The sequence below is a fragment of the Hyaena hyaena genome, unplaced genomic scaffold (assembly GCF_003009895.1).
Source record: "Hyaena hyaena isolate Hyena2069 unplaced genomic scaffold, ASM300989v1 scaffold_374, whole genome shotgun sequence".
Classification (NCBI taxonomy): domain Eukaryota; kingdom Metazoa; phylum Chordata; class Mammalia; order Carnivora; family Hyaenidae; genus Hyaena; species Hyaena hyaena.
In genome coordinates, this window is record NW_024081007.1 from 86,335 (window position 1) to 106,581 (window position 20,247).

The window sequence follows — 20,247 nt, forward strand, 5'->3', positions numbered from 1 at the left end:
GGACTCTAGATGCTGGTGAGGATGTGGAGAAACAGGCACCCTCCTACACTATTGGTGGGGGTGTAAACTGGTGCAGCCCCTCTGGAAATCAGTGTGGAGGTTCCACAAAAAATTAACAATAGAACTCCCCTAGGACCCAGCAATAGCACTGCTAAGAATTTACCCAAGGGACACAGGAGTGCTGATGCATAGGGGCACATGTACCCCAATGTTCATAGCAGCACTCTCCACAATAGCTAAAACATGGAGAGAGCCTAAGTGTCCATCAATGGACGAATGGATCAAGAAGGTGTGGTTTATATATACCATGGAATACTACATGGCAATGAGAAACAATGACATCTGGCCATGTGTAGCAACATGGATGGACCTTGAGGGTGTTATGCTGAGCGAAATAAGTCAGGCAGAGAAGGACAAATATCATATGTTTGCACGTATAGGAGGATTAGGAGGAACTTAACGGAGGAACAAGGGGGAGAAGAAGGGAGGAAATGGTGGGGGAAAGGGAGAGAGGCAAACCATGAGAGACTCTTGAATGCTGACAAAAACTGAGGACTGATGGATGCGGGGGGGGGGAGGGGGGATGGGCATGGAGGAGGGCACTTGTGGGGATGAGCACTGGGTGTTATATGGAAACCAACTTGACAATAAACTATTTGTGAGAAGATAAAACTAAATAAAATTTAAAAATAAAGGAAAAAACACAAAAGAAAAAAAAAAAAGGGTGGACTGATGCATTAATCCCAGCTTTGTTCCTCTGAAGCCACAGAGCCATGGGCAAGTCACTTTCAGAGTGAGTTTTCTCGTCTGAAAATGGGAAAGATAGGAACCTGTATTGCTCTATAAAGCTTTAATCATGCGAAACCTTGGTACAAAGCTTAGGGGAAATTGGCACACGATGGCTGGCATATCACAGACGCTCTGTGTATGGGAAGCTCGGACTGGTCTTCACTGCTATTTGACCTTCTAATCTCATTTGCCACTTGTCAGAGGAAGCCAACACTCTGCAGCAGGTGGCCAGGCCAGTCAATTAGTGCCTACAGATGGCATGCTGCTCTGCTAATTGCTCCAAGGCTTCCAAAATCTAAATTGGTGTGGTGGCCCAGCTGCCAGGGACATCAAGTTTTCCTCTCTCCGGCCCCTGCCCTCAGCCCTGCTCCTGAGCATTCCAGCAAAAACTCTAATTCTCTGGAGACAGGTCAGCAGTTTGTGCTGTTAAAAATAAGTCGTGTGGACCCTGACTTGACATTTATGAGGAAACAGAAGGTACTTAGCGCCATCTTTGATTTCTTGATGCCCAACCTCATAATCTATGGGAATTTTGACATTTCTCTCATGGCTCAGCTTTTTGACAGTCATCCAGACTATTCCCTGATGGAACGTGAGGTGAACAGAGGACCTGAGAAGAGACCAAGAATCACAGGAAACTGTCAAACTCAATCATTTATTCAAGTGCCACAGCATGGTGTATACTCACTGCCATGAATTAACTAACTTTTTAAAAAAGTAGCTGAGTAGGAGTGCCTAGGTGGCTCAGTCAGCTAAACATCCAATTTCGGCTCAAGTCATGATCTCACGGTCTGTGGGTTCGATCCCCATGTCAGACTCTGTGCTGGCAGCTCAGAGCCTGAGCCTGCTTCAGATTCTGTCTGTCTGTCTATCTGTCTCTCTCTCTCTCTCTCTCTCTGCCCTTCCCCTATTTGTGCTCTGTCTTTCTCGAAAACATAAATAGGGGCGCCTGGGTGGCTCAGTCGGTTAAGCGTCCGACTTCGGCTCAGGTCATGATCTCACGGTTCATGGGTTCGACCCCGCGTCGGGCTCTGTGCTGACAACTAGCTCAGAGCCTGGAGCCTGTTTCAAATTCTGTATCTCCCTCTCTCTCTGACCCTTCCCTGCTCACGCGGTCTCTATCTCTCTCTCAAAAATAAATAAAACATAAAAAGAAAAAAACATAAACAAACATTTTAAAAACTTTTTAAAATAAAAATAAGAATTAGCTGAGTAGATCAGTATATATAAATATATCAGTATATATAAATACACGCTGTATTTTTTTCCAAATACATAATCAACGCAGTTTCTTAGCAACTCAAACAACCATCTGCTTTTTTGAGCTCTCTCTTCACAGATGTCCTTCCTGAGTCTTAAACCACGGCATGGGCCTGGGCTTCCTGCTAGGAAGCATGGGTAGTTTACCATTTGTTGGGGAAAGGCCCCAGCACATATTTTCTCGTTGTCATTCTAAAAACATGACATGTTACCCATACATCAAAGCATCAGTGTGTCCCTGGAGCCTTCTCTATGATATGCCTGAGACATGGTGGTTGAAAGTAATGAAGAATAGTAGAGGAGGGAGCAGGGACACAGAGGAAACGGAGAGAGCTCCCCTCTTACAGCCCAAAAGGGCATACGTCTATGGAGTGGTCTTCTTTGTTATTTTTTAATTTTTTATATTTATTTTTGAAGGAGAGAGAGACAGAGAGTGAACACGGAAGGGGCAGAGAGCAAGGGAGAGACACAGAATCCGAAGCAGGCTCCAGGCACTGAACTGTTAGCACAGAGCCCGATGTGGGGCTCGAACGCATGAACCGTGAGATCATGACCTAAGCCAAAGTCAGATGCTTAAGCGATTGAGCCACCCAGGGGCCCCTGGAGCTGTGTCTTCTTAAATAAGAAAAGGAGGAGAATTTGAGGAAAGGCCAAGCAAAAAGGGGCCCAGTTCTGCCTGTTGTCATTCAGGACTAGCATGGATAAGATGAAGGTCCTTTGGAAGTGATAAGGCCAATTCATGGCAAAGTTCAAAAGCAAACTGCAGCTTTACTGCTTGTGTTGGTCAGCACAGGCTGCAAAAGACAAATACCATAGATTGGGGGTGGGGGGGGCTTCAACAACAGGAGGAGACTGAAATTCCAAGATTAAGAGATCAGACAATTTGGTTTCTAACGTGGGCTCTCTTCCTGCGCACGCAGATGTCTGCCTCCTCGCTGTGTCCTTACATGGTCCGGAAAGGCAGAGAGAGGATGCTGGTCCTATTGGGTTAGGACCCCACTCTTATGACTTTACTGAACCTTAATCACCTCCTGATAAACTCTATCTCCAAATATAGTCATTTATGGGGTGAGAGCTTCAACATACAAACTTTAGGACACAATTCTGTCCATAGCACTGCTAAAACATTTGCTCCTTCTGAAGGCCCCTTCCTGTACCCTGGGAGTAGCCATCCTGAGCACACACAGCATGCTTTAAGACACAGTGACCCAATACCTCCAACTCACTAGAAATCCTCAGCTCAATCTGAGTTCTACCCTCTCCTGTGGTCACAGGCATGTAAAAAGTTCTTTTTCAGTATTCAAATTTAGGGACTCCTCGGTGGCTCAGCCAGTTAAGCAGCCAACTTCAGCTCAGGTCACTATCTCACAGTTTGTGGGTTCGAGCCCCATGTCAGGCTCTGTGCTGACAGCTTGGAACCTGGAGCCTGAGTCAGATTCAGTGTCTCCCTCTCTCTCTCTGCCCCTCTTCTTCTTGTGCTCTGTCTCTCTCTTTGTCTCTCAAAAATGATAGACGTTAAAAAAAGTTTTAATTGTTTTTAAATACTCAAGTTTATATTTGAAAAAAACTGCTACGCTGTGAAAGGATTCCTCCAATGACATCTGCTGTATGAATTATTAAGAGACTCAGGAGTATCTGGGTAGGAAGGGTTTGGGATTCCTGCTCACTGGAAAGTTGTTAGAAATGAAGATAAAGAGGAACTAAAATCATAGCACAGGACGATGGTGGATGGACTTTGAGTTGTACTAAGCTTGCCTCTGTTACTAAAACAAGGCAACGTGCTGTTCATCATTAATATTGTTCTCAGTGTTGTAAATCTCCGTGTTTCTCATTGAAAGAAAAACATATGGCATATTCCATACATGACTTTATAACTCTAAAGATGATAGTGTTCCAAGGTATGGAGAGCGAAGGGCTTCTAGCTTCCTCTCTGATTCCACACACATTCTATTTAATTCAGCCAATATTTATTAAGCAGTTACTACAAGCCAAAGATTATCCTAGACACTGACAAAGCCAAGGGCTCAGAAGGTTGATCATGTGCCACACCACGAGGTCTTTCCCTCTCCCCTCCCCTAGTCTGCAGGTCCTGGGCTGTGACTGGAAGAAGCAGACAAGCACATCCAAAGGACATTCCACCCATCTTGGTCTGGAGTGAGAATAGGACAAAGCTCCTGTGCCCGTAGAGCAGTCAGTCCGAGGAAATGATGACGGCGATGTCTCTGAAGAGCTCCGTCATGCCCAGGCCGCTCACCTCATTTCCTTCTCCTCCTTTCCTGGCTTCCTTCTCTCTCTGTTCCCATTTGCCTCTCATTCGCCTGTGCCTAAAAGGGCTTGTGTGTGCTTCTTGGAGATTGACAATGCACATCAGTGAGAAGTCTTGCAATTAAAAAAAAAAAAAAGCCTATTTAACCCCATATTTCTCAAATGCGTTTCTTTCCCATGGCAGTGCCAGCCCCAAGGGGGGCTTGTAAATGTTCCAGACCAGTTTCCAAATACTCACTGAGCTGCCCTAACTCTTTTTTTTTTTTTTTTACAAATAGTTTATTGTCAAATTAGTTTCCACATAACACTCAGTGCTCATCCCCACAAGTGCCCTCCTCCATGCCCCTCCCCCCCTCCCCCCCACATCCATCAGTCCTCAGTTTTTGTCAGCATTCAAGAGTCTCTCATGGTTTGCCTCTCTCCCTTTCCCCCACCATTTCCGCCCTTCTTCTCCCCCTTGTTCCTCCATCAAGTTCCTCCTAATCCTCCTATACGTGCAAACATATGATATTTGTCCTTCTCTGCCTGATTTATTTCGCTCAGCATAACACCCTCAAGGTCCATCCATGTTGCTACACATGGCCAGATGTCATTGTTTCTCATTGCCATGTAGTATTCCATGGTATAGATAAACCACATCTTCTGGATCCATTCGTCCGTTGATGGACACTTAGGCTCTTTCCATGTTTTGGCTATTGTTTAGAGTACTGCTATGAACATTGGGGTACATGTGCTCCTATGCATCAGCATTTCTGTATCCCTTGGGTATGCCCTAACTATAACTCTTAAGTTACAACAAAGTTAAAGCAAAAAGTGTTTGCTTTCAATTCTCTCCCACTTCCTAGGAACATCTCCTCACTTTCAGCATCCACCAGGTACCATCCTTACCTCCTCTCTGCATCTTGCTACCTTAGACACAGATTTTCCTCACGACCCTCACACATGGAGGGCCACCAAGCTCTATACTTCCCAAGCAAAATGTGATGCTCCAGGCTGGACTTTCCAACTGGAAACTCTAAGGAATACTTACCTTCAAGAAAATATTAAAGAGAGAAAACTCACAATTAAATATGTTTACATATTAAATTCCCCTCTTAGATATTTATAAGATACATTATTGAGGGCTCTGACAAGTCCTGTATTAGAGAAACTTATCTAACCTCCCTTTCCCACATGCATGTGACCGCACTCCCCCTTTTTAATAACACCTAACAACGAAGGAATTACCAGTCCACCGAATACCTTTTGAGAAATTCTGCTGAAGACCAGTTTTCTCCTCTGAACTCCTCCTGTGCCATCAAATCCCCCCACCCAAAATCTGGTGTCTCATTCTGTCAGAATGGTTAGATAATTGAACTAATAATGACACATTGAGTTAATAACACCAGCACACTCTTTGGTCCTGGTTGCTACTCCTCAAAATACTCCAAAAAAAAAAAAAAAGAAAGAAAGAAAGAAAAGAAAAAAGAAAAAAGAAAAACACAGCAGCCTCCTCATTTTACAGATGAAGGAACTGGGCCCTAAAGAAGGGAAGGAACTTCCTCAAGTCTTGCCCAAGCAAGAGGCATCAAGCTGAGTGCTGAATCCAGGTCTTGGGATGACTCCTTTTGAACTGGCCACTCTTGTCAATCAGGGGTTAATATGCTCACTTTCCAGAGCTGTTTACATTTTAAAGTCAAAGAGAAAAAAATACTTTAATCCCAGAAGAATGAAGTGAATCCCCACCGACAGGAATCATGGAAGACTTTGAGGAAGCCAACGGGGCTGATGTTCCTTTCAGACCACAGCCCTCCTCCCCACGGGTGCAAGGGAAGTTTTGCCTGCTTGGGCAGGGAAACTTTCCATCATCCTCCAAACTAAGGGTGCAAGGCCATGCAAATAGCCATGTATTTGTGTGGAGTCATAGAGATGGAGTCGGGCTAGATAAGAATAAGTTAGGAGGCAGACGTGGTACGTGGGTGGCTCAGTTGGTTGAGCATCTGAATTTGGCTCTGGTCATGATCTCCCAGTTCATGGGTTTGAGCCCCGCATAGGACTCTGTGCTGACAGCTCAGGGCCTGGAGCCTGTTTCATATTCTGTGTCTCCCTCTCTCTCTGCCCCTCCCCTGCTCATACTCTGTCTGTCTCTCTCTCTCAAAAATAAATAAACATTAAAAAAATTTTAAGAATAACTTAGGATACTCTGATTTGTGCATCCACTGACACTGCCATCTGTTAATAGCTTGGGTCATGGTTTCATTCTAAGCGGGCCAAACAAACTGACCACCCATCATACGTGAATTTTTGCTAACAAAATGGAAGGGCTCATGAAATGCTGGCTGTATGATGCCGAGCATGGCGCCTTTCAAAACCAAGTAGTTCGCTAGATATTTTCTGAAGACAATAATCCTGAGAAATCAGTAACCATTCCAGCACATGTTTGCTCCCAATGGTTGTCAAATCCCCTCACCAGGTCCTCAGATCAGAATTTGGGGTGAGCTTCCGTTGAAGAGATTTGCCAGGCGGCATCCCTTCGGATGTATTCTTATTTCAAGCGCGTTGCCTGTGATGATCACAGAGCCTGCGGGGAAGCAGCAGAGGAATTTACCGCAGCCACCCGACGGCCATCTCGAGCGGCTCCAATCCAGTTCTGTTTGTACTTCTCCATCACCTTTATTTGTTTAAGAGGCCTGACAAGGCAAACATTCCTGATGCGATGTTTACATTGCAGCTTTCACTGGAGCTTATTAAACTCATCGTTACTTCATATAAGCCGCAGATATGTGGCGAGGGCCAGTTAGTGTTGACAGTAAGTAACAGACACCCTGTCACAAGGTAACATGTTTATACGCCCCGCTGAATGCCTGGTGGATTTTGTCCCTGTAAAACTATCACAGATAATGAAGCTACTATCAGATAAGTGACCATAATAAATGACTACAATTAGGTCTCTGGTTGATGAGAACACATGGTGGTCCCCCCAGCTTGACTTAGACAAATCCCAGGCCAAAAAATGGGGGAGGGGGAAGGGGATCAAAAATCAAAGGCAAATGAGATTGATTTAATGGAACACCATTTGATTTTGAAAGGAGTAAGAGTTAGAAGAAATCAAATTTTCATCTTTCTTCCCTCCTTCCTGACCCTCTTTCCCTTACCCTTTGTCCATTGCAAAAAAAGAGAGAGAGGAAAGGAGGGAGGGAGGGAGGAAGGAAGGAAGGAGAGAGAGACAGAGGGAAAGAAAGAAAGAAAGAGAGAGAGAGAGAGAGAAAGAAAGAAAGAAAGAAAGAAAGAAAGAGAGAGAGAGAAAGAGAGAAAGAAAAGACAGAGAGAGAGAAAGAAAAAAGAAAGAAAGAGACAGAGAGAGAAAGGGAGAGAGAAAGAGAGAAACAAAATTCTGGAATCAGGTTCTTACAAAGTTCTAAAGGAGGCATGCCTCCTCCCCAAATGCTCCGGGGATCCCTAGAACTGCAGAAAACACCACTGCGCATCTAAACTTCGGGAGACTTCTCCAGAAAAAAGGACCCATCTGGGGCAGTTACTGCACCCAGAAGAAAAACTGGAGACGAGAATAACTCCCCGAACGGTCTTGGCATGAACTTCAGTATCGCTCAATGGTCAAGGCTCCATCCAGCCATCCTTGGAGCAGCTCGCAAGGCACGACCATAAGCACTCCTTTAAAGGGTTTCTGTTACACCAGGCAGGCTCTCATTACACGCCTGCGAAATAATAGCACACAATTTAAGTGCTCTGATGAAAAGGTCTTTAAAAGACATTTATTTTCTTGTACGGAATAGTCATTTCCAGGATGACTTGTAGATTTACAGTGAGCTTTATATATAGATGTATAACTTAAGAATGTGCTGGAAGCAGGTGTGTAAGGCCCTTTTAAAGGACTTAGAAGATGACACCAGCCAAGTGGAAACGGATTGGCAGTCGAATGCACTGTGGGCACTGCACAATTATTTTTCTTCCGTGACAACAATTTTGTTTACGTCACATCACGCCGGCTTGCCCCAGATGGCTCTCCACGTTCCTCTGCCATTCTCCCCTCCCTCACCTCCTCCCCCCCCGACCCCCATTCTCCTAACCGCAGCCTCGTGGAATCACAGCTACGTTTTAAAATTTGGCTAGAGGAGAAATGCTTTTCTGTAACAGTGTGCTTACTCGGGGGGGTGGGGCGTTCTATTTTCCTTTGATTTCATATTCCTAATAATGGTTTCAGGGGAAATTACTGTTCATGGTAGAATGATTCCCCCCAGGAATAAATGCTCCGGGAGGTGGAGGTGGGGAGGGGGTGATTGATGGGCCTTTTTGTATATCCCTGTTACCAGAAGACCTCATAAACTCAGGAAAGCTGCCCAGGCATCAGTCTGTTTACCTTTTCACGACTTTAAAGGTGATTTATTTGACCTTTGAAAACTGGGATCATACTTCTTGCTGAAAACAGTGCACATTTCAGCATAAACGGTGACTGTCAAGACAGTAAGTTCTCCAGTGTGAGGTCCTTTATCACTACTTTTCTCATTCTAATCTGAATGGGAAGCGTCTGCTGGGTTCTTGGTACACACGTATTTGAGGAACGTTGTCTAAATATATGGAGATAAGTGTGTGTTTATGTACCATATGTGCGTACAGTTCCCGTAACGATTTTTAACACTAGTTATAAATGCCCTGGGTATCTTGTAAACAAGACAAAGCGCAGGTAAAGAACAGCCTTGGGATTCCAGATAGCACTGGAGCTCTTCACTGACTGGGTCACCCTTGTCATATAATTTAGCATCTTGCAAGTGAGAACTTTGGAGTCGAACCACCGGTATCGGGTTCCCAGCTCTACCACGTACTATATAATGTTGGACAAGACACGTGACTTCTCTGCGCCTTGACGCCATTATCTGTAAAATGGAATAATTACCGTGTCTATATCTCACAAGGTTTGTCATATGGAAAACAATACACAGTAGTTATTATTTCTGGAAAGGGGGTTGAATAATGATCCCCACAACAAACACATAATTTAGGAACTGACAATAGACAGTGCCAATTAAGCACCTCTTACAATGCAACATGCTATACAAATGCTACTCACTCCTTGAACGGAAAACAACTTATTAAGATCTCCTTTTAAGTCCCTTGTAGCACCACGTGACTACAGAGATTTTCCTAACTCTCTTTTAACCGAACAATGAAGCAATATGGCAGGCTACATGTGAAGAAACTGAAGGTGTAAAAAAAAAAAAAATGAATGACTTACTCAAGGTCGCACAGCTCTTCACAATATATGTGCATTCTGGTTAAAATTCTATAGCATTACAATGTTGGGTATTCATTGACCAGTAAAGAATGAAGCGATAGCAACTGGTTCTTCGGGTTAGTGGGGCCCACTTCCCCGCAAGGACCAGATTCCCCATCAGAGGAACCCAACCAGCAGAAGAAACGGTTCCTAGAACAGAGTGGGCATCGTTAGCAAGGTCAGTCTTTCTCTGAGATTTAACAATCAAGAGAGGAAACGAGGAGAATCATCCAATGGCACAGACTGGATCAGGGGAATCGCTTTACCAACATACTCTTGGTTTTACTTCTAAGGAACATTAGAAAGGACATTTGGTATCAGTAAGATTTCTATGTTGAAACGTTTTATGTCTCTTTAGAACCCAATCCATCAACGGAAAAGTGAACAACTGCAACGTGAATCCATTCTGTTAAAAGAACATTGAGTTTATGTCCACTGATGACATTGCAGGCTTTCCACATGAGTGGCCAGCAGGAGAGGACGGGGATACCTGAGTGTGTGTAGGGGTGGGGTGGGGGGGTGGAGGCTTGACATTGATACCACTGCACATTTTGCACGGCCAGTTCAAGTTGGGAGTACGGTGATTTTTCCTGGAAAGCTCCCATGAGCCCCAAAGGTCTAAGTGAGGGCTCAGGACACAATCAGTTGATATGCCCTAGAAAGTCCCCATTCAATGGGCAGAGGGCCTTTTTGAGGAATCAGGAGACAAGTCCTTGGGACAGCTGGGATGGGCACTGGAGGTGACACCGGTAGCAATAATGTGCCTGCCCCTAGAAACCAGCTAGGAGGCCATCTGCTCTGGCAAAAGACCCACCTGCTCCGACACTTTCAGGGCCTCCAGGGCAGCACCCACTCCATGACCGTGCACTGCCCATCGTCCCCATGTCCCTCCCTCCTATGCACCTCCCAGAAACCCAGGCATTGACAGACACTGCAACACGGTGCCCATCGCTGACCCTGCACGTTCTCAGCTCAGGCCCCCGTGAACCGAGGACAACTCTGGAGGTACCCACCCTCCTCTTTGACGACAGCCCATAATTTATGAGCCCCTGCATTTCTCTTCAGGACGTGACGATCGTATGTGTTCTAAGGGGACAGCTGAAGAGCCATTAATCTTCACGCTGGCAGGGAAGAAACTGATGGTAATTTAATTTAACTGGATGGGTGAGGTAGATATAAAAGACCACAAGGTAAAAATGACAAGATTATTAACTGCGCCCGGAGCCGTCTGGTTAGCAGGCTGCCTCACTCCGTGGCAGTGGGCTGGTTAACGTGGACCAAGGTTCAAGCAAGGTTTACAGAGGGGAGGTTCCGGCAGATGTGGGTAATGGCAAGGCTCCACATTTCCAGGGAGAAAGCAAAGGACTTTTGTGGTTAGAAGAGGAACTTGGGCTTCAACCAGATTAGCAAGCAGGCTAAAGTTTAAAAGGTCAGGGCAAACTCTGAAATATTTCTCTCCCACACCCGCAAAAAGGAAACGGTTGAACTTAATCACCAGGGTCCCCCTTCAAGCCCTCCCCTGACCAACCTCTCATTCCAGCTAACTCAATTTTTCCTCCTGTCTCCAAGCTGTTTTTAGAGGCTGAGCGACAGCTCTTTGCCATCAGGGAGCAGGTCTTCTGGCCACCACCCTCCTGAACCTCCGGAAAGGGCACCTGCTGCGGGCTATCTCTGTGAGTCTCTATTCACCGGCCCATGCCCAGGAGAGAAAGCAGCAAGGAGAGGGATGTGAATTCTACTTTGTGGCGTCTACCATGGATTCCCTCTGTGGGGCACTTCCCAGGGTATCTGCCTCCCCACATCAACATCGAATAAAAGTACCACCTCCCCATGCAGACCACAGTCAGAGAGGAAAGCCTTCATGCTCCCAGCTCCTGGTCTGGCTCAGGACTTGTGCACAGAAATGTAATAGCAAGCTTCCAGTGCTTCTTGGTGTGCCCCGATCCACGTCCTGTTGAGAACCCTGGCCCCTCACCCCACCTCCAGGTCCAAAGTGACCAGGCCAAACTACAGATCAGTAGAATCACATAACAAGGTCTTCCCAAACAAGGGCAGTGTTTGCACTGAGAAGCCAATAGGTATTCTGTGCCTTACGGTTTGCAAAGCGCTCATTGAAGATGATCGGCACATAGCCCTGGATGTGGCCAGGGTGAGTATTCATTCATTCCCCATTTTATAGATGAGGAAACTGAGATTCAGAGAAGTTAGGTTTACCGAAGTCATAAAAAGCAGGACACACGTTAGAAGGCTTCTACTAGCGCCTATTTTACTTTAGTATATATTATATGCATATATAAGGGCATGTATTTTAATATATATATTTGTGTATGTATACATTTGTGTAAATGAATATCCTTCTGAGGCAGACACTATAGCTTACCTGCCCAAAAGCCATTGTTCCCTCTTTTCTTATTCATAGAATGAGAATTTTGTTCAGTACAGGCCACAGATGCATTGGTCCCCAGAAATGGATCCAGCTTCTGACTTAAGCATGGGGACCAGCTACTTCCCTGAACATTGGTCCCCAGCTATGGACTCGATTCAGCTTCTAGTTTCTGACCCATAAGATTTCTGGAACAATCTTCCTTCCTGGTAACATGGAGGCACCACGAGGGGAGGCGCTCCTGCCCTACATTGCCTATTTGCCCTGCTATTGAACGTGGATGGGTGAGGGCAAAATGCTTGAGAGCAGCTGCAGCTTTTTTGCAACAATGAGGAAGAAGGCCAAGGACATCAAAGAGATGACAACCCAGAGCTTTGAGATCACTAAGCTACTAACCTACCCTTAGTAAATGCAAAGCACCACACTCCTAGGTTAAGCCATTTTTAGTTGAGTATTTTGTTTACCAGAGCTAAAAGCATTCCCAGCTAATATGCTCTCAGACCAGATGATGAGAAAGTCAAGGACAGAGGCCATATTTATGTTTGAACCCCCTTTGGAATCTAGTCCAGAAATAGCCGCTTAACAAATGTTTGCTAGAAGAAGGAAAAGAGTGTTCTCCTGACAGATATATCTTGGTGTGATGAACTTAACAAAACCAACGAAGTAAAACTTAACTTGTTGGCAACCACATGGCAACCACACCTTCCAGTTGCTCTTACAACTGTCATTATTCTGCCTCCTTTCCCAGAATCCGTCTCAATATCTCTATACACTTCGACAACTAAGAACATGTTTCTTCAGAATAGGAACAAGTCAATAATATATTTCTGCAGTGAAGGTATTTTTCTTATTTAAAAATAGAATCACCTATGGGGTGCCAGTGTGGTTCAGTTGGTTAAGAGTCTGACTTCCTCTCAGGTCATAATCTCAGGGTTCACAGATTCAAGCCCCACATCGGGCTCTGTGTTGACAGTTCAGAGCCTGGAGTCTGCTTCGGATTCTGTGTTCCCTCTCTCTCTGCCCATCCCTGCTCATGCACTGTCTCTCTCTCTCCCTCTCTCTCTCGCTCTCTCAAAAATAAATAAAAACATTTTTTAAAATTGTTTAAAAAAATTTTTAATGTGGGGCGCCTGGGTGGCTCAGTCGGTTAAGTGTCTGACTGTCGCTTAGGTCATGATCTCGCAGTTCGTGGGTTCGAGCCCCAAGTCGGGCTCTGTGCTGACTGCCAGCTGAGAGCCTGGAGCCTGTTTCAGATTCTGTGTCTCCTTCTCTCTCTGACCCTCCCCTGCTCACGCTGTCTCTCTCTCTCCTAGAAATAAAGCATTAAAAAAATTTTTTTTAAATAAACACTAAAATTTTAAAAAAATTGTAATGTAAAAAACTAAAAATAGAATCACTTAAAGGTGACATTTCAAGTCAATGAGGAAAATAAATGATGAAGCAATCTAAGAATTATTTGGAAAAAAAAAAACAAAATTAAAAATTCTTGGTACAACACACCAAAATAAATTCCAGATAAATGACAGCCACTATATTACAAGGTAAATACTAATTGAATCCATAAAAATATCTAAAGGCATACTGAAAGGGGAGCCTGGGTGGCTCAGTCAGCTGAGTGTCCAACTTCAGCTCAGGTCATGATCTCACAGTTTGTGGGTTCGAGCCCGACGTCAGGCTCTGTGCTAACAGCTTGGAGCCTGGATCCTGCTTCAAATTCTGAGTCACCCTCTCTCTCTACTCCTCCTCTGTTCATGCTCTGTCTCTCTCTTTCTCAAAAGTAAACATTAAAAAAAAATTTTAAGCCATACTGATAAACATTTATATAATGCCACCTTTGGGAGAACTTCGTAAGGCAGAAACCACAAAGGAAAAACCATTAAATGCTGGATTATATAAATATTCACATTTTCTGAACCTAAGAAAACCGCCATACACAAAATTGAGAAATAGCACTGGAAAAAATTATTTACGTACAAAGTTAATGCCTTAAGCTATATAGGAATCTTATACGTAATCATGAAAAGAAAAAGAACACCCAGATAACAAATGTGCAAAGGCATTAACTCAAGATCATCTGGAGAAGAAATATTATCAATAAACTATGAAAATACAGGGGCACCTGGGTTGTTCAGTTGGTTAAGTGTCTGACTTTAGCTCAGGTCATGATCTCAAGGTTTACAAGTTCAAGCCCTGTGTTTGGCTCTGCACTGACAGCTTGGAGTCTGGAGCCTGCTTCAGATTCTGTGTCTCCCTCTCTCTCTGCCCCTCCCTTACTTGCATTCTCTCTGTCTCTCTCAATAAATAAATAAATAAATAAATAAGCATTAAAATAATCTTTTTAAACATATAGAACCTTGCCGGTGTCAAAAGATATTCAGATTAAAATGAGACCCCCTTTGCCATTTTCTGCCTATCTTCTAGGCAAAGTTGTTTTTCATTATAATATCAAATATTTGGTAGGAGTTAGAAAATTGTGTGGCCCATATGTGTCTATTGGGACCAGAAAACAGAAAACAATAATTCACAGGAAAAAAAGAAAAAAAGGAAACCTTTCATCTGTAATATTATTTTACAAAGTTATGTTAAGGAAATATTTATCCTAAGGAAGTTTATCCTAAGGAAATACAAAGATTTACCCATAAATATGCTAACTACAGCATTATGTATAAGAATTAAAATTCAGGGACGCTTGGGTGGCTCAGTTGGTTGAGCATCTGACTTTTTTTTAAGTTTAAAAAAATTTTTTTAATGCTTTATTTATTTCTGAGAGAGAGAAAGAGAGAGAGAGAGACAGTGTGAGCAGGGTAGGAGCAGAGAGAGAGAGAGGGAGACACAGAATCTGAAACAGGCTCCAGGCTCTGAGGTATCAGCACAGAGCCCAACACAGGACTCAAACCCACAAACCGTGAGATCATGACCTCAGCCGAAGTCAGATGCTTAACTGACTGAGACACCCAGGCACCCCGAGCATCTGACTCTTGATATTGGCTCAGGTCATGATCTCATAGGTAGTGAGATCAAGCCCCGAGCCAGGCTCTGCACTGACCATGGAGCCTGCTCCAGATTCCTTCTCTCCCTCTCTCTGCCCCTCTCCCCTGCTCACACACACACACACACACACACACACACTCACTCACTCTCTCTCTCTCTAAAATAACATTTTAAAAAATAATGAAAATTGGAATGAACCTAAATGTGTGTGAAATGATAGCCTATCTGTCCAGTGTTTTTGCAGAACAAATACTGTTACTGGGAAATGCTCCCCACATAGTGTTAGGGAAACAAACTAAGTGAGGGAGTCATGAAATAGAACAGGCATCTGGTTATAAAATGGAAGTTGGTGGCAAGATAATGGCATCACAGAAAATGTGTTGGTCTCTTCTGAATTTTCCAAAGTTTCTTGTGAATCACATGTATGGTTATTTTTACATAGGAATAATAATCACAGCCTTGCTTGCCCCAGAACTGCAATCTTAGCAAGCTTGCTGTTCCCAGCAGTATTTCAAATCATAACACATAGTTCCTAGACTTTTTACAGTATCGGCACACACACACTTAGCAAAGATATAGCACCAAGGGACAAAAAAAATATATGCATCATTAATAAGTCCTTTTATTTTTTATTTTTAATTTTTTTTAGAGGGCGAGAGAAAGCATGAGTGGGGGGAGAGAGCAGAGGGTGAGAGAGGGAGAATCCCAAGCAGGCTCCATGCTTGGCCCAGAGCAAGGCGGGGGACTTGATCCCACACCCCAGGGATAATGACCTGAGCCAAAATCAAGATTCAGGCGCTCAACCAACTGAGCCACCCAGGCTCATTACTCAACCCTTTCGAACAAATACCATCAATAAAAATGGCAACACATTGGTATCTACAACCCCTTACACACACACCATCTTGTGTAACCCTACAAGGACCCTCTGAGAGAGGGATGGGTCAGAGTGATTTGTGCAAGGGAGGAAAGAACATGCCCTGAGCCTGCGGCTTCACTGCATACTTTGGCCCTTCACCCAAGACCAAGTGTGAAGAATGTGTCTCTGGGTTGCGTTGACTGCATGGCTCCGGCACCATGAGCCTGGGAACGCGAGGACCAAGAAGCTGGTGCAGTCACCTCCTGGCCCCTTCCTCCTGACATAGCCCCGCTCTCCTGCGCTCTGTCCGCCTCTGCACTGCGGCCGCAGAAGACTGAACTCTCACCCACCCCTTCCCGGTATGGACTCTCTGAGTGGCATCCGTCGGGAGCCCAGAACCGGGCCGGCCGCATCCGCTTAGATGTGAAGGCCTACTCCAGGGTCATGTCAAGCGGGCCACCGGCGCTCAGCCAGAACTGCCACACCGGCCTCTGGTGTCTCCTTGCCTGGGAGCCCTTCTCCACCTTACACCAGGGATCAGCAAGGACACCTGAAAATACAGCTACCCCACACTTGATAACTGGCTTTTCTCGACAGATACCTAAGGCTTTTCCTAACAATAAGTTCCTAAGGACGCTCTTAGGAACCCCTTTGGACAGAGAATAAAACAGGTTCATGATACAGATCTATTTTTGTCCATCTACTGTCATGTACACCTGAACTCTAAGCCCTGAGGCTTAAGCACACTTCCCAGGGAACCTGTGGCCCTTCTGCACGTCACCCACCCAGTCAGTAGTGCCTGGCATCCCAGGAGGCCCAGAGCCAATGTCGCCACCCTGCCTGCTCCCCCACAGCCCAGGCGATTGCACAGGCCTTTGTCTGTGCTCCTGGGGAGCGTCCCCACCGCCCGCCGGCGCTCACAAGGCACTCACTGACCGCTGTGCCCGCTGTCTGCTCATCCATCTCCCCCACTGGGCTCAGAGCACCATGCCTAACCCACCTCATTCCCTCAGTGTCTGGCACAGAGGCCCGAACATGGTCAGCGCAGTGCTCCAGGGAGGGCGGTGCTCCTCATTGGTACTCTCGGGAATCCCCTGATGGGAACTCGCCGTCAAATGACAAGGAAGAAATGAGAAATACAGACATTCCTCTGTGAGATGAACATACCTGTGAAAACTGAATGAATACACGCATACACACATACACCATACACACATTTACATGTGTGTGTGCATGTATACATATATGCATGTGTGTGCATACACACACATGTGCGCGTGCACATGCATGCATCACCCCCCTAGTCTGGAAAGAACCAAAGACATGAGGAAGATGTTCACCAGAGAAACGACACAGTGTGTTCATGGACACATAGGGTGTGCAAGACGGCCTACATAGGATATCCGGAACATTACCTTTACCCGTGAAGCAAGTTCCACCAGAAGAGGCTGGATCATTTTGACTATTGACGCTGAATTAGTGTAATTATTGAGTTATCTTAACTATTGAATAATTATACATAATTATTGAGAATTACATGAACCAAACCAGAAAAGGCAGTGCCTGGTGGTGGCACGTTTCCGTATTTGTCGCACAAGTTGAAGGGAGGCCACGGCACAGCCACGAAGACAGCCAGACCGCAGAGGAGGAGTGGAACGGCCCTTATTCTAATCCCCTCATTGCACATGTGGCAGAACTGAAGCCCAGACTGGAGCAGAGACATATTCCACGAAATACTTCTCATTACCTGGAGAGCTGGGTCTAGAGCCCAACACTCTGAGCTCTCAAGTCATTGGATAGGGAAGTCTTCCCTCAAGGTAGAAGCAATATGGCAAATTAGCAAAAAATAATTTAGGAATTTCAGAGAGCTTGGTTGCGGGGATGGACACTTAAAAGCTTTTTTTCACGCTGCTACTATAGCTTTTTATCTGGTCTGTATAGTGATGGGGGAAAGGAGCAAACAATTGGAGAAGAAAAATAGCATCAGGCCTTGCTTCTGCTCTCCTTCTCCCTACCCTGGGTCCAGCCCTCCTTTCTCTCCCCAAGAGGTCTGAGCACACTGGAAGCTGGAAGAGGTTACAATGACCTTTCACAACCCACTGGGCCCCAAGGTGAAAGTCCTTTGCTCTGCACAGCCTCCTAGAGTCTCCTCTTTGACCCTGGAAGCAAAGGGATTTCTTTCCTCTGCCTTGAATGTTAACCCTAGGTTTGCCCCGAAGACTTAGAATCCCCACCCTACTCATATCCCCCCAAGCCTCTCACTCTCTATGACCCCTTGAATCACAGAACCTTGATTCCTAAGTTAAGATACTGACTGGATTCCCTCCCAACCTCGCCAAGTCTCAAGAACACGCAAAGGCTTTCCTAGACATCCTGGTGAATCATCCAAACGCCTACGTTGGCAACTGTGGAGGGGGGAAACGTGGCCAGTGCTGAGAGAAAATTCTCCCAAGCCAGCTTGCTGCCCATCTACAAATACTCTGGATTATATACAACATAAGAATTAATGAGGAAGATACCAACTTAACCCGGAGGTGTTGTTAAACGGTTACTCTGAAATGGTGGTTGATTTCGTTATTGCGTTCATAATCAAATAGAGAGAATCTGCACGTTTCACCTTAAACACAAAGCTGGAGAGCTCAGACCCGGGGACCAATCCCAGCCTCGTCACAAAGGATGGTGAGTCGGGGGACGTGTTTTTACCTCTCCCCGAATTCAGTCTCCTTAACTGGAAAATGAAAACAACGATATGTCTCTCATACAGAATATCTCTTACGATCAAATAAGCCGTGACACAAGGGCCTGGCGCATAGTAGGTACTCGATTAAAAACAAGTTCTCCCCTTCCATTTTCCTGGTCTGCAAATTATTCAGAATGTGCAATCAGAGCATGAGGAAACTACCACCACCTGCTGTACGGGGCTTAAAACTGCATATGTAGCAACAAAGGTGAAAATACAACCTCCACTCAGGAAATAGCAAAACCAGAGTTCAGAAAGGAGTGAAAGCCCTGTAAGTAAGATTCACCAATTATATATGCAGGATGGAGGCCACTGGAGATGCTAGGACGATGGGTAGAATGAATCCAGGCAAGCTTCCTGGAAGAGGTACACCTTATTTTGAAGAAATAAAGGAGAAAGGATGTGAGCTGACGGAAAAGAAGGAAGAAGAACTTCTTATGCAAAGTTGGGGGAGGGGAGATCTTGGAAGCCAAAGAGAAAGGTCTTGGAGGCCTCACGGTGGGAAATAACGTCAAATGGAGCCGTTAGTCCAGCCCAGCCTGTTAAGCCTTTACATGCTTTGATCACAGGAGAAAGTAAGAGAGAACTCAATCGGTTGGATGTAAGTCAACTCACTGCAAGGCACCTTCCTGGGAGGGTCAGCTAACAGAATGCAAGCCCGCAAGCACGACATCTCTAACCTGTGGGTGGCCTCCCTTTGGTCAGGACCTGCCTCCAGGGCAGAAGGTGCTAGAAGGAGCCATCTAAGACCCTTGTGACAGAGAGACTCAGAAAAGGGTGGAGATGTGCTTCTCTGCTCTAGACACAGAGGTCATGGGCAAGAGAAGCATCTTGAAGACAACAGTCCGGTGCCTCTGGTTGCCGTCACAATTCCTAGCTCAGAGCCCAGTGCAGCTGCCAGTGAGTAGAAAGCCGAGGTTGCCTTGGGCAGCAAGTTCCTAACTGGATCTCCACCCTGCACCCCTGACTCTACATTCTGGCCACACCCATGATTGAATGTGCTGTGCCTTCTCTTCCTTCTAGATCTTTAAAGACGATCCTCCTTCTGCCTGAAAAACACTTCGAGGGGCTCAGCTGGGAGACGGCATTTTCCCAAAAGCCTTCTCTGACCCGACTCCAGCCCCCAAGAATCCCCTTATCTTAGCACGTATTGTTACATCATATCACAATGTCTCGTCTCCTTGTCTGCGTCTACATTTGACTCTAAATTCCATGGAGAAATGTTTTTCTTGTTTATTGCTGTTCCCCTACCCCCACCCCAGGACCTAGAATGGTGCCTGGCACATTAAGGGTCTTGATAAAGATTTAAGAATGTCCAAAAAAAACCCCACTCAAGTGGTTCTGAGCAGCCCAGAAATGGAGGAACCTAGGACAGGAAGGACCTAGAAGTGTCCGTCTTGGCTGTCCCGGAGCTTGCCTCTGATACTGCTTTGGCCCTGGCCAGGGTTGCTGATCAGGGTAGCACCCCCTTAGCAGGCTGACTTTGGCCGGTATCATCCCACCTGCCCCACACAGACATCTCACCCCGGCTTTGAGGCATCTGGGCTTTGAGGTTACCCGGCCCCACATCCCACAATGTATTCTGAGTCTGGTGCCCTGTGTCGAACAGCCTTGACAACTGCATTGGGTATGATGCTCCCATTACAAGGTGGGTCAAGACTGACCAAAGCCATGCACTGTTGTCTCAGAGA